Source organism: Oncorhynchus kisutch, unplaced genomic scaffold, assembly GCF_002021735.2.
Source record: "Oncorhynchus kisutch isolate 150728-3 unplaced genomic scaffold, Okis_V2 scaffold3957, whole genome shotgun sequence".
NCBI classification, from domain to species: domain Eukaryota; kingdom Metazoa; phylum Chordata; class Actinopteri; order Salmoniformes; family Salmonidae; genus Oncorhynchus; species Oncorhynchus kisutch.
The window spans coordinates 200,175-214,228 of record NW_022265902.1 but is presented as its reverse complement, the minus strand read 5'-3'; positions in this window follow the sequence as shown (position 1 = coordinate 214,228).

The following is a 14,054-nucleotide window of genomic DNA, read 5'->3' as shown; positions in this document are numbered from 1 at the left end:
AAATCAATCTATTTTAACATTCAGCACATTACGGACTTCACTAAGACCAGATGACGACAGTGAGGTTGATGTAATTGGAGAGAGAGAGGAGTGGGACTATGATTTCCTTGTGGCCTTAGATAGAGGCGGAGAATGGCTTCCTCATCACGGCCTCCGATAGAGGAGAATGGCTTCCTCATCGCGGCCTCCGATCGAGGAGGAGAATGGCTTCCTCATCGCGGCCTCCGATCGAGGAGGAGAATGGCTTCCTCATCGCGGCCTCCGATAGAGGAGAATGGCTTCCTCATCGCGGCCTCCGATAGAGGAGAATGGCTTCCTCATCGCGGCCTCCGATAGAGGAGGAGAATGGCTTCCTCATCGCGGCCTCCGATAGAGGAGGAGAATGGCTTCCTCATCACGGCCTCCGATAGAGGAGAATGGCTTCCTCATCGCGGCCTCCGATAGAGGAGGAGAATGGCTTCCTCATCGCGGCCTCCGATAGAGGAGAATGGCTTCCTCATCACGGCCTCCGATAGAGGAGAATGGCTTCCTCATCACGGCCTCCGATAGAGGAGGAGGATGAGTCTAAGTGTGATTCTTCCTCCCTATTGTCAGAGCCTAGACTCACACTCCCTTCTAATTGGTTCCAACGGAAGGACCGACCCGGTCTGTTTGGTTCCAACGGAAGGACCGACCCGGTCTGTTTGGTTCCAACGGAAAGACCGACCCGGTCTGTTTGGTTCCAACGGAAGGACCGACCCGGTCTGTTTGGTTCCAACGGAAGGACCGACCCGGTCTGTTTGGTTCCAACGGAAGGACCGACCCGGTCTGTTTGGTTCCAACGGAAGGACCGACCCGGTCTGTTTGGTTCCAACGGAAGGACCGACCCGGTCTGTTTGGTTCCAACGGAAGGACCGACCCGGTCTGTTTGGTTCCAACGGAAGGACTGACCCGGTCTGTTTGGTTCCAACGGAAGGACCGACCCGGTCTGTTTGGTTCCAACGGAAGGACCGACCCGGTCTGTTTGGTTCCAACGGAAGGACCGACCCGGTCTGTTTGGTTCCAACGGAAGGACCGACCCGGTCTGTTTGGTTCCAACGGAAGGACCGACCCGGTCTGTTTGGTTCCAACGGAAGGACCGACCCGGTCTGTTTGGTTCCAACGGAAGGACCGACCCGGTCTGTTTGGTTCCAACGGAAGGACCGACCCGGTCTGTTTGGTTCCAACGGAAGGACCGACCCGGTCTGTTTGGTTCCAACGGAAGGACTGACCCGGTCTGTTTGGTTCCAACGGAAGGACTGACCCAGATAAAGATGAAATGACTCCTGTGAAGGGCATCCAGGGCAGGAAGCAGGCCCTTACACACGGACACACACACACCGAGCGTACGGAACACACACACACCACCGAGCGTACGGAATACACACACCACCTGGCGTACGGAACACACACACCACCTAGCGTACGGAACACACGAACGGAGCAGGCCCTTGGTGCAGAGCTCGTTAGCATGGTTTAGACTGGCTTAGCTGTAATCCATCCATTGTGTTAGCCGTCGTGTGGTTAGCATGGTTTAGACTGGCTTGGCTGTAATCGATCCATTGTGTGGTTAGCATGGTTTAGACTGGCTTGGCTGTAATCGATCCATCGTGTGGTTAGCACGGTTTAGACTGGCTTGGCTGTAATCGATCTATCATGTTAGCCATTGTGTGGTTAGCATGGTTTAGACTAGCTTGGCTGTAATCGATCCATCGTGTGGTTAGCATGGTTTAGACTGGCTTGGCTGTAATTGATCCATCATGTTATCCATCGTGTGGTTAGCATGGTTTAGACTGGCTTGGCTGTAATCGATCCATTGTGTGGTTAGCATGGTTTAGACTGGCTTGGCTGTAATCGATCCATCATGTGGTTAGCACGGTTTAGACTGGCTTGGCTGTAATCGATCCATCTGGTTAGCACGGTTTAGACTGGCTTGGCTGTAATCGATCCATCGTGTGGTTAGCACGGTTTAGACTGGCTTGGCTGTAATTGATCCATCATGTTATCCATCGTGTGGTTAGCATGGTTTAGACTGGCTTGGCTGTAATCGATCCATCGTGTGGTTAGCACGGTTTAGACTGGCTTGGCTGTAATCGATCCATCGTGTGGTTAGCACGGTTTAGACTGGCTTGGCTGTAATCGATCCATCATGACTCCTCAGTTGGGTCGTCATTAGTGGGCTGAGTGGGGGAAGTGAGAGAAGGGGGGGTTGAGAGGGGTGAGGAGGAGACTAGGAACAAGAGGGGTAAGAGAAAGGGGTAGGGAGTGGTAGAGTGAGACTGCCTACCCCGGCCAAACCCTAACCCGGACGCCGCTGGGCCAATTGTGCGCCGCCCCATGGGACTCCTAATCACGGCCGGTTGTGATACAGCCTGGAATCGAACCAGGGTGTCTAGTGACGCCTCTAGCGCTGAGATGAAGTGCCTACTACCGCTGCGGCCACTCGTGATTCCGTTCACCTTCTCCGCACCGCAGATTTGATAGGGACCTACTAATAGTGTGTCTTGCTGTGGTAGAGAGACTGGCTGGAAGCAGAATGGACTGGGGAGGGAGGGAGGGGGGTCAGTCACATTTGAACTCTATGGCACCCTAGTCCCTTTTTTATAGTGCACTTCAGTCTCCTGGTCCAAACTAGTGGTTGTCGTCTCACAACATTCGTGACTCGTCCTGCTCCACTTGCACTGTAGTAAACGTGTGTTGTTTTTCCACAGAATGTGAAGACTTTATCTTCCGGGGGTTTCCACGTTAATATAATAACACCATTGAATCCAGCTCAGTCTTGAAAGAGGAAGTGGAAGAATCCTTCAAGGAGAACTTTATAGAACTATGCCGTGGTCGTGCTTTGAATCTAAGATAATGCTGTGCCTAATTCGGCATATTCGGAGCTACGCTCCACGGGTGCTACCGGTGCATATTCACAGGCAATAAGAACAATTCTAAGGCTTATATATTTGGTGGCTTGGAGCTCTGCTAAGCTGAAAGGATAGGAAGGCGAGGCACTGACTGTCATGCCCCAGAGCTTTCTGCATAGTTGGGCTTCGTCCTACCTGCCATGGTGTAGGATGAGGTAGAGGGTAGAATTAAGGGCTTTGAAGGAATAACAGCTGTGTGGAGTAATCATTGGCGTACCTTAGATTCTGAGCAAAGCCCCCTTAAAAATGAGTCTGTAGGTAGATGTGCCTCTTCTCTATTAGACCCCCTATAAAATGAGTCTGGGTAGATGTGCCTCTTCTCTATTAGACCCCCTATAAAATGAGTCTGTAGGTAGATGGGCATCTTCTATATTAGACCCCCTATAAAATGAGTCTGTAGGTAGATGTGCCTCTTCTCTATTAGACCCCCTATAAAATGAGTCTGGGTAGATGTGCCTCTTCTCTATTAGACCACCTATAAAATGAGTCTGGGTAGATGGGCCTCTTCTCTAATAAGACCCCCTATAAAATGAGTCTGGGTAGATGGGCCTCTTCTATATTAGACCCCATATAAAATGAATCTGTAGGTAGATGGGCCTCTTCTATATTAGACCCCATATAAAATGAGTCTGTAGGTAGATGGGCCTCTTCTCTATTAGACCCCCTATAAAATGAGTCTGTAGGTAGATGGGCCTCTTCTATATTAGACCACCTATAAAATGAGTCTGGGTAGATGGGCCTCTTCTATATTAGACCCCCTATAAAATGAGTCTGGGTAGATGGGCCTCTTCTATATTAGACCCCCTATAAAATGAGTCTGGGTAGATGGGCCTCTTCTGTATTAGAACCCCATGTCTGAGAGGAGCTTGTTGTTCGGCTTACCTCCTGGCTGGCTCAATAGATACTGGTACTTACCTCCTGGCTGGCCCAATATATACTGATACTAACCTCCTGGCTGGTCCAATAGATACTGATACTAACCTCCTGGCTGGCCCAATAGATACTGAGACTTACCTCCTGGCTGGCCCAATAGATACTGAGACTTACCTCCTGGCTGGCCCAATATATACTGATACTTACCTCCTGGCTGGCCCAATAGATACTGAGACTTACCTCCTGGCTGGCCCAATAGATACTGAGACTTACCTCCTGGCTGGCCCAATAGATTCTGAGACTTACCTCCTGGCTGGCCCAATACATACTGGGACTTACCTCCTGGATGGCCCAATAGATACTGGTGCTAACCTCCTGGCTGGGCCAATAGATACTGGTACTTACCTCCTGGCTGGCCCAATACATACTGGTACACTAGAATTCCCTCAATGCTCTGCTGTTGTTTACATAACAGGTCCTATCCTCGCCCCATCAGCTTGGCTTGACAACAGTCATAAACCCTTACAGGGTCTGTAAGGGGTCTGTAACAGGGTCTGTAAGGGGTCTGTAACAGGGTCTGTAACATAACAGGTCCTATCCTCGCCCCATCAGCTTGGCTTGACAACAGTCATAAACCCTTACAGGGTCTGTAAGGGGTCTGTAACAGGGTCTGTAACATAACAGGTCCTATCCTCGCCCCATCAGCTTGGCTTGACAACAGTCATAAACCCTTACAGGGTCTGTAAGGGGTCTGTAACAGGGTCTGTAACATAACAGGTCCTATCCTCGCCCCATCAGCTTGGCTTGACAACAGTCATAAACCCTTACAGGGTCTGTAAGGGGTCTGTAACATAACAGGTCCTATCCTCGCCCCATCAGCTTGGCTTGACAACAGTCATAAACCCTTACAGGGTCTGTAAGGGGTCTGTAACAGGGTCTGTAACACAACAGGTCCTATCCTCGCCCCATCAGCTTGGCTTGACAACAGTCATAAACACACCTTTGAAAGCCTCATGCGGTTCAGTTCAGAAACAACAACATTACTGCTGGGCTCCATACTACCATTTCCACTGTTTTTCAGTTGGTGGCACCAGCCCATGATTTGGTCACACGACAGGTATTATTTTTGTGCCGTAACACAATACAAATTTTAAAGCCATTCACATTTCTTTATTACAGAGTGTAAAATAGTACTGAAATTGTTTTTAAGAAAAGTTTCCATCTTCAAATGTATTTGTTTTATGGGCAACCTAATCCAGTGATTTTCATGCAAATTTTGGCTTAACAATGAGTTTATTGAAAGGTTCTTACTGTTAAAAGAGGGCTCCAGTTTCGTTCAATAGAAGTGATTTGATTTTATTTGATGCTAATTCACCACCTGAGTAAGTGGAAAGTCAAAACATATTAGCTAGATCTCTAATTCTGAACATAATACCCACCCATGTATCTAATCTAACAGTAACAAATAATTATTATCCCCCCCAAAAACATTGCTGTTGTAGCCTACCGCCCAATGAGGCCCATGCAATCGCGATGGCCAATCCACATTTCACACGCTCCATAATCTCAAAGACATATCAATTATCTTGATTGTAAAAAAAATAAGTTACTTTTGAGTTTAAAATTGAGAGCGGAGTAACCAAACATATATGTACAGAAAGCGGACAACCTCCTTTTCATCTGTTCATTGCTGGCAACGTTGCTCGGGGGAATTTGCTAGTGTATCACCAGCTTTAGTCTGACCCATCTGCCTGCCTCCCTAGTCGCTTAAAACACTCTGGGATGCATCCCGACAAATGGCAACGTGTTCACCCTCTGGTCTGAAGTAGTGAACAGCGCTATCTAGGGAATAGAGTGGCGTTTGGGGGACAGCTCCTGTTGTTACCGACTCCCCTTCAGCCAGTTATCGTTTCACACATTCGTGAAATAATAGCTGTATAATATTGAGCGCCAGCTGTAACGGGTCTGTAACAGGTCTGTAGCTGGTTTGTAACGGGGTCTATAATGGGGTCTGTAACGGGGTCTGTAACAGGGTCTGTAACAGGCTCTGTAACAGGCTCTGTAGCTGGTCTGTTACGGGGTCTGTAACAGGGTCTGTAACAGGCTCTGTAGCTGGTCTGTTATGGGGTCTGTAACGGGGTCTGTAACAGGGTCTGTAACAGGGTCTCTAACAGGGTCTGTAACAGGGTCTGTAACAGGGTCTGTAACAGGGTCTGTAACGGGGTCTGTAACGGGTCTGTAACAGGGTCTGTAACGGGTCTGTAACAGGGTCTGTAACGGGTCTGTAACAGGGTCTGTAACTGGTCTGTAACGGGTCTGTAACATGGTCTGTAACGGGGTCTGTAACGGGTCTGTAACAGGGTCTGTAACGGGTCTGTAACAGGGTCTGTAACGGGTCTGTAACAGGGTCTGTAACAGGGTCTGTAACAGGGTCTGTAACGGGGTCTAACTGGTCTATAACGGGGTCTGTAACTGGTCTATAACGGGGTCTGTAACTGGTCTGTAACGGGGTCTGTAACTGGTCTGTAACGGGGTCTGTAACATGGTCTGTAACAGGGTCTGTAGCAGGGTCGTGGAAACCGTCCTCGTCGCAGTGTATTCTCACTGTCAGGAAGTGTATCCTCGCTGTCAGGAAGTGTTATCCTCGCTGTCAGGAAGTGTTATCCTTGCTGTCAGGAAGTGTTATCCTCGCTGTCAGGAAGTGTTATCCTCGCTGCCAGGAAGCGTTATCCTCGCTGTCAGGAAGCGTTATCCTCGCTGTCGGGAAGCGTTATCCTCGCTGTCGGGAAGCGTTATCCTCGCTGTCAGGAAGCGTTATCCTCGCTGCCAGGAAGCGTTATCCTCGCTGCCAGGAAGCGTTATCCTCGCTGCCAGGAAGCGTTATCCTCGCTGCCAGGAAGCGTTATCCTCGCTGCCAGGAAGCGTTATCCTCGCTGCCAGGAAGCGTTATCCTCGCTGTCAGGAAGCGTTATCCTCGCTGTCAGGAAGTGTTATCCTCGCTGTCAGGAAGTGTTATCCTCGCTGCCAGGAAGTGTTATCCTCGCTGCCAGGAAGTGTTATCCTCGCTGTCAGGAAGTGTTATCCTCGCTGCCAGGAAGCGTATGTCTAGGCGGTTTCTGAAAAACATTTACTTGCTGTCAAATCCTTGATTCCTCTGCTTTGAGAAGAGTTGAGGAAACAAACATGGAGGAAACAAGAATTTGACAGCTAGCTAGCTAATGTTTTCAGACACAGCCCTATGGTATCACCAACACACCACACACCACGGTGTGAGAGTCAAACTTACTAGAGGAGCCCTACTCTGATTGGCTAAAGATCTCTCCGGCCAGTCCACAGTCAACATTTTAATTGGTTTAATGAGTTAAAACTCTTTTAATGACCTAGTTTTAGGCCTCATTGATCCACTGAGAGCCGTTAGCCTGTTTTAATGAAGCCTTATTACAGCCAGGTTCCTGACCAAGCGCTTTTCTCTTTCCTCTACTTAGGGTGAGTCCCATGTGTCTAGACGTGAGGATACTAAATGCGTTGGTGTGGGGCTGGGAGGGAAGTGTTATCACTTTTAATATATATTTATTTAATATACAGTTTTTTTCCAACATTTTGGGTCAACTAAAGGACTTCCCACGGCTGTTTTTCAGCTGGAGAGCCCCGACAGGCTGTTAGCTCAGTGGTGTCCCTCCCCTGTTTTTCAGCTGGAGAGCCCCGACAGGCTGTTAGCTCAGTGGTGTCCCTCCCCTGTTTTTCAGCTGGAGAGCCCCGTCAGGCTGTTAGCTCAGTGGTGTCCCTCCCCTGTTTTTCAGCTGGAGAGCCCCGACAGGCTGTTAGCTCAGTGGTGTCCCTCCCCTGTTTTTCAGCTGGAGAGCCCCGTCAGGCTGTTAGCTCAGTGGTGTCCCTCCCCTGTTTTTCAGCTGGAGAGCCCCGACAGGCTGTTAGCTCAGTGGTGTCCCTCCCCTCTTTTCATTTTCACCCCTCCCTCAGTTCCCTCTTGCTCTTTTCCTAAGGTCAGCGGCTGATCCATGGAGCGAGAGATGAACGATGAGGGCTGGGGAGTGAGGGGAGGCTGGGGGGAAGGGGGCCATGGGGGGGTGCTCTCACTGAAGTATCGGGGACCTGTCGTACGACCCCAGGGCACGCCTCTACTGGGCTTAGACACATATGTAGAAATGCATGCACACATTTGTTTTGCTATCCTTGTGGGTGTCAAACAATTGATTCCCATTTTCCCTTCACCTAACCGTAACCTCTGAACCTAACCGTAACCTCTGAACCTAACCGTAACCTCTGAACCTAACCGTAACCTCTGAACCTAACCGTAACCTCTGAACCTAACCGTAACCTCTGAACCTAACCGTAACCTATGAACCTAACCGTAACCTCTGAACCTAACCGTAACCTCTGAACCTAACCGTAACCTCTGAACCTAACAACTAACCTTAACCTCTAAACCTAACAACTAACCTTAACCTCTAAACCTAACAACTAACCTTAACCTCTGAACCTAACCGTAACCCCTAAACCTAACACCTAACCTCTAAACCTTAACCTCTAGACATAACCCCTAACCCTTATTGTAACCTTAAACCTAACCTTAACCTCTGAACAGACAGACAGACAGACAGACAGACAATCTTGTGGCTTCATTTTTCTTAGAGGATCAGGAGAAAGGAATGTGTACTACAACCAAAGAGCAGCCGGTCTCTGATATGTCTGGAGGTGTGTCAGATATAGTTATCTGTAGAGGTGTCAGATATAGTTATCTGTAGAGGTGTCAGATATAGTTATCTGTAGAGGTGTCAGATATAGTTATCTGTAGAGGTGTCAGATATAGTTATCTGTAGAGGTGTCAGATATAGTTATCTGTAGAGGTGTCAGATATAGTTATCTGTAGAGGTGTCAGATATAGTTATCTGTAGAGGTGTCAGATATAGTTATCTGTAGAGGTGTCAGATATAGTTATCTGTAGAGGTGTCAGATATAGTTATCTGTAGAGGTGTCAGATATAGTTATCTGTAGAAGGTGTCAGATATAGTTATCTGTAGAGGTGTCAGATATAGTTATCTGTAGAGGTGTCAGATATAGTTATCTGTAGAGGTGTCAGATATAGTTATCTGTAGAGGTGTCAGATATAGTTATCTGTAGAGGTGTCAGATATAGTTATCTGTAGAGGTGTCAGATATAGTTATCTGTAGAGGTGTCAGATATAGTTATCTGTAGAGGTGTCAGATATAGTTATCTGTAGAGGTGTCAGATATAGTTATCTGTAGAGGTGTCAGATATAGTTATCTGTAGAGGTGTCAGATATAGTTATCTGTAGAGGTGTCAGATATAGTTATCTGTAGAGGTGTCAGATATAGTTATCTGTAGAGGTGTCAGATATAGTTATCTGTAGAGGTGTCAGATAAGTGTTATCTGTAGAGGTGTCAGATATAGTTATCTGTAGAGGTGTCAGATAAGTGTTATCTGTAGAGGTGTCAGATAAGTGTTATCTGTAGAGGTGTCAGATATAGTTATCTGTAGAGGTGTGATGGTGTCAGATATAGTTATCTGTAGAGGTGTGATGGTGTCAGATATAGTTATCTGTAGAGGTGTGATGGTGTCAGATATAGTTATCTGTAGAGGTGTCAGATATAGTTATCTGTAGAGGTGTGATGGTGTCAGATATAGTTGTATCACTGTTGCTCTCCCATCCCTCTCTCCCTCGTGCCAGTCTCCATGGCGACACCCTCTAGCTACTTAGTCTGTGTGGGGAGAAGTTAGAAAACTTACTAATAAGTAGGTCTGGTTTTTATTTAATTTTTTATGGATAACATTACATATCTAAGTCTCCAGTGGGTTATGAACTTGGGTTATGATCTATATCGTCAATAATGCAGGGGCTCTCAGAAGAGACTTCAAAGACGTGATGTATATATATATATATATATATATATATATATGATGCTTGTAGAGGGAGAACCTCAAGACTGGAGCACTCAGAAATAGTAGGATATATGCCCAGCTAGTTCAGGAAGGAAACTGTATATCAGAAGTCTTTTAATGTCGACCCGGCCTGTAATCATATGATCATGTCATTATCAGAGCTTCAGAAGACGGGGGGGGTCTGTCTGTCTCCCGTGTTTTCTATAGAAGGTAATTGCGGTCTATTTGGCAGTTCTGTTGGCACGTGATTTTGAGGTGACTAGATGGCTGCCATCTTGGATCGGATGCTGTGGTAAAAATGGCAGGTATGTTCCGGCACACTGGCAGAGGCTCTGTGGTCTGGTGTGTGTGTGTGTGTGTGTGTCTCTGCAGTTGATTGGTCGTCCACCGTGGTTCTGGGAACATCATGATATTAGATATGATACAGCCTCTAGCTGCTTCACAGGTAAATACTGTTATTTAGAAAACACTGATTAACAACATGATTTACTCATTCTACGGCATAGCCCCAGTGGCTTCAAGATGGCGACGACGGAGAGGGCTGCCTCGCTGAACAACATGATTTACTCATTCTACGGCATAGCCCCAGTGGCTTCAAGATGGCGACGACGGAGAGGGCTGCCTCGCTTAACAACATGATTTACTCATTCTACGGTATAGCCCCGGTGGCTTCAAGATGGCGACGACGGAGAGGGCTGCCTCGCTGAACAACATGATTTACTCATTCTACGGCATAGCCCCAGTGGCTTCAAGATGGCGACGACGGAGAGGGCTGCCTCGCTTAACAACATGATTTACTCATTCTACGGTATAGCCCCGGTGGCTTCAAGATGGCGACGACGGAGAGGACTGCCTCGCTTAACAACATGATTTACTCATTCTACGGCATAGCCCCAGTGGCTTCAAGATGGCGACGACGGAGAGGGCTGCCTCGCTGAACAACATGATTTACTCATTCTACGGCATAGCCCTAGTGGCTTCAAGATGGCGACGACGGAGAGGGCTGCCTCGCTGAACAACATGATTTACTCATTCTACGGCATAGCCCCAGTGGCTTCAAGATGGCGACGACGGAGAGGGCTGCCTCACTGAACAACATGATTTACTCATTCTACGGCATAGCCCCGGTGGCTTCAAGATGGCGACGACGGAGAGGGCTGCCTCGCTGAACAACATGATTTACTCATTCTACGGCATAGCCCCGGTGGCTTCAAGATGGCGACGACGGAGAGGGCTGCCTCGCTGAACAACATGATTTACTCATTCTACGGCATAGCCCCGGTGGCTTCAAGATGGCGACGACGGAGAGGGCTGCCTCACTGAACAACATGATTTACTCATTCTACGGCATAGCCCCAGTGGCTTCAAGATGGCGACGACGGAGAGGGCTGCCTCGCTTAACAACATGATTTACTCATTCTACGGCATAGCCCCAGTGGCTTCAAGATGGCGACGACGGAGAGGGCTGCCTCGCTTAACAACATGATTTACTCATTCTACGGCATAGCCCCAGTGGCTTCAAGATGGCGACGACGGAGAGGGCTGCCTCGCTTAACAACATGATTTACTCATTCTACGGCATAGCCCCAGTGGCTTCAAGATGGCGACGACGGAGAGGGCTGCCTCGCTTAACAACATGATTTACTCATTCTACGGCATAGCCCCAGTGGCTTCAAGATGGCGACGACGGAGAGGGCTGCCTCACTGAACAACATGATTTACTCATTCTACGGCATAGCCCCGGTGGCTTCAAGATGGCGACGACGGAGAGGACTGCCTCGCTTAACAACATGATTTACTCATTCTACGGTATAGCCCCGGTGGCTTCAAGATGGCGACGACGGAGAGGGCTGCCTCGCTGAACAACATGATTTACTCATTCTACGGAATAGCCCCGGTGGCTTCAAGATGGCGACGACGGAGAGGGCTGCCTCGCTGAACAACATGATTTACTCATTCTACGGCATAGCCCCGGTGGCTTCAAGATGGCGACGACGGAGAGGGCTGCCTCGCTTAACAACATGATTTACTCATTCTACGGCATAGCCCCAGTGGCTTCAAGATGGCGACGACGGAGAGGGCTGCCTCGCTGAACAACATGATTTACTCATTCTACGGCATAGCCCCAGTGGCTTCAAGATGGCGACGGCGGAGAGGGCTGCCTCGCTGAACAACATGATTTACTCATTCTACGGCATAGCCCCAGTGGCTTCAAGATGGCGACGACGGAGAGGGCTGCCTCGCTGAACAACATGATTTACTCATTCTACGGCATAGCCCCAGTGGCTTCAAGATGGCGACGACGGAGAGGGCTGCCTCGCTTAACAACATGATTTACTCATTCTACGGCATAGCCCCAGTGGCTTCAAGATGGCGACGACGGAGAGGGCTGCCTCGCTGAACAACATGATTTACTCATTCTACGGCATAGCCCCAGTGGCTTCAAGATGGCGACGGCGGAGAGGGCTGCCTCGCTGAACAACATGATTTACTCATTCTACGGCATAGCCCCAGTGGCTTCAAGATGGCGACGACGGAGAGGGCTGCCTCGCTTAACAACATGATTTACTCATTCTACGGCATAGCCCCGGTGGCTTCAAGATGGCGACGACGGAGAGGGCTGCCTCGCTGAACAACATGATTTACTCATTCTACGGCATAGCCCCGGTGGCTTCAAGATGGCGACGACGGAGAGGGCTGCCTCGCTGAACAACATGATTTACTCATTCTACGGCATAGCCCCAGTGGCTTCAAGATGGCGACGACGGAGAGGGCTGCCTCGCTGAACAACATGATTTACTCATTCTACGGCATAGCCCCAGTGGCTTCAAGATGGCGACGACGGAGAGGGCTGCCTCGCTTAACAACATGATTTACTCATTCTACGGCATAGCCCCGGTGGCTTCAAGATGGCGACGACGGAGAGGGCTGCCTCGCTGAACAACATGATTTACTCATTCTACGGCATAGCCCCAGTGGCTTCAAGATGGCGACGACGGAGAGGGCTGCCTCGCTGAACAACATGATTTACTCATTCTACGGCATAGCCCCAGTGGCTTCAAGATGGCGACGACGGAGAGGGCTGCCTCGCTGAACAACATGATTTACTCATTCTACGGCATAGCCCCGGTGGCTTCAAGATGGCGACGACGGAGAGGGCTGCCTCGCTGAACAACATGATTTACTCATTCTACGGCATAGCCCCAGTGGCTTCAAGATGGCGACGACGGAGAGGGCTGCCTCGCTTAACAACATGATTTACTCATTCTACGGCATAGCCCCAGTGGCTTCAAGATGGCGACGGCGGAGAGGGCTGCCTCGCTGAACAACATGATTTACTCATTCTACGGCATAGCCCCAGTGGCTTCAAGATGGCGACGACGGAGAGGGCTGCCTCGCTGAACAACATGATTTACTCATTCTACGGCATAGCCCCAGTGGCTTCAAGATGGCGACGACGGAGAGGGCTGCCTCGCTTAACAACACGATTTACTCATTCTACGGCATAGCCATCTTGCGAGCCATGGTTCGCGCCTGTTAGATTACTTGTCAGGCGCGAACCAGGGACCCTCTGCAACACATCAACAACAGTCACCCACGAAGCATCGTTACCCATCGCTCTACAAAAGCTGAGCAAGGGGAACTACTACTTCAAGGTCTCAGAGCGAGTGACGTCACCGATTGAAACGCTATTTAGCTCGAACCGCTAACTAAGCTAGCCATTTCACATCCGTTACACTTAGTAAGAAGTAAAGCTGAGTGGTCCTCACCCTTTCCCTTTGTGTGAAGGATAATATTTAGCATTGTACTGTAATATTCTGTCTAATAAATCAAATTAAATCAAATGTTATTTGTCACATACACATGGTTAGCAGATGTTAATGCGCGTGTAGCGAAATGCTTGTGCTTCTAGTTCCGACAATGCAGTAATAACCAACAAGTAATCTAACTAACAATTCCAAAAAAACTACTGTCTTATACACAGTGTAAGGGGATAAAGAATATGTACATAAGGATATATGAATGAGTGATGGTACAGAGCGGCATAGGCAAGATACAGTAGATGATATCGAGTACAGTATATACATATGAGATGAGTAATGTAGGGTATGTAAACAAAGTGGCATAGTTGAAGTGGCTAGTGATACATGTATTACATAAAGATGCAGTAGATGATATAGAGTGTGCATTTAAGCCACATATTATACACAATTTACTGCATTTAATACACATTATATTAGGATACTCAGAAACCAGCTCCCTGAAATATTTGTTGGGGTTAATTCCTGTTTTTGTCATTAAGACTTGACTGTTTGGAAAGTGCTCCCGGCT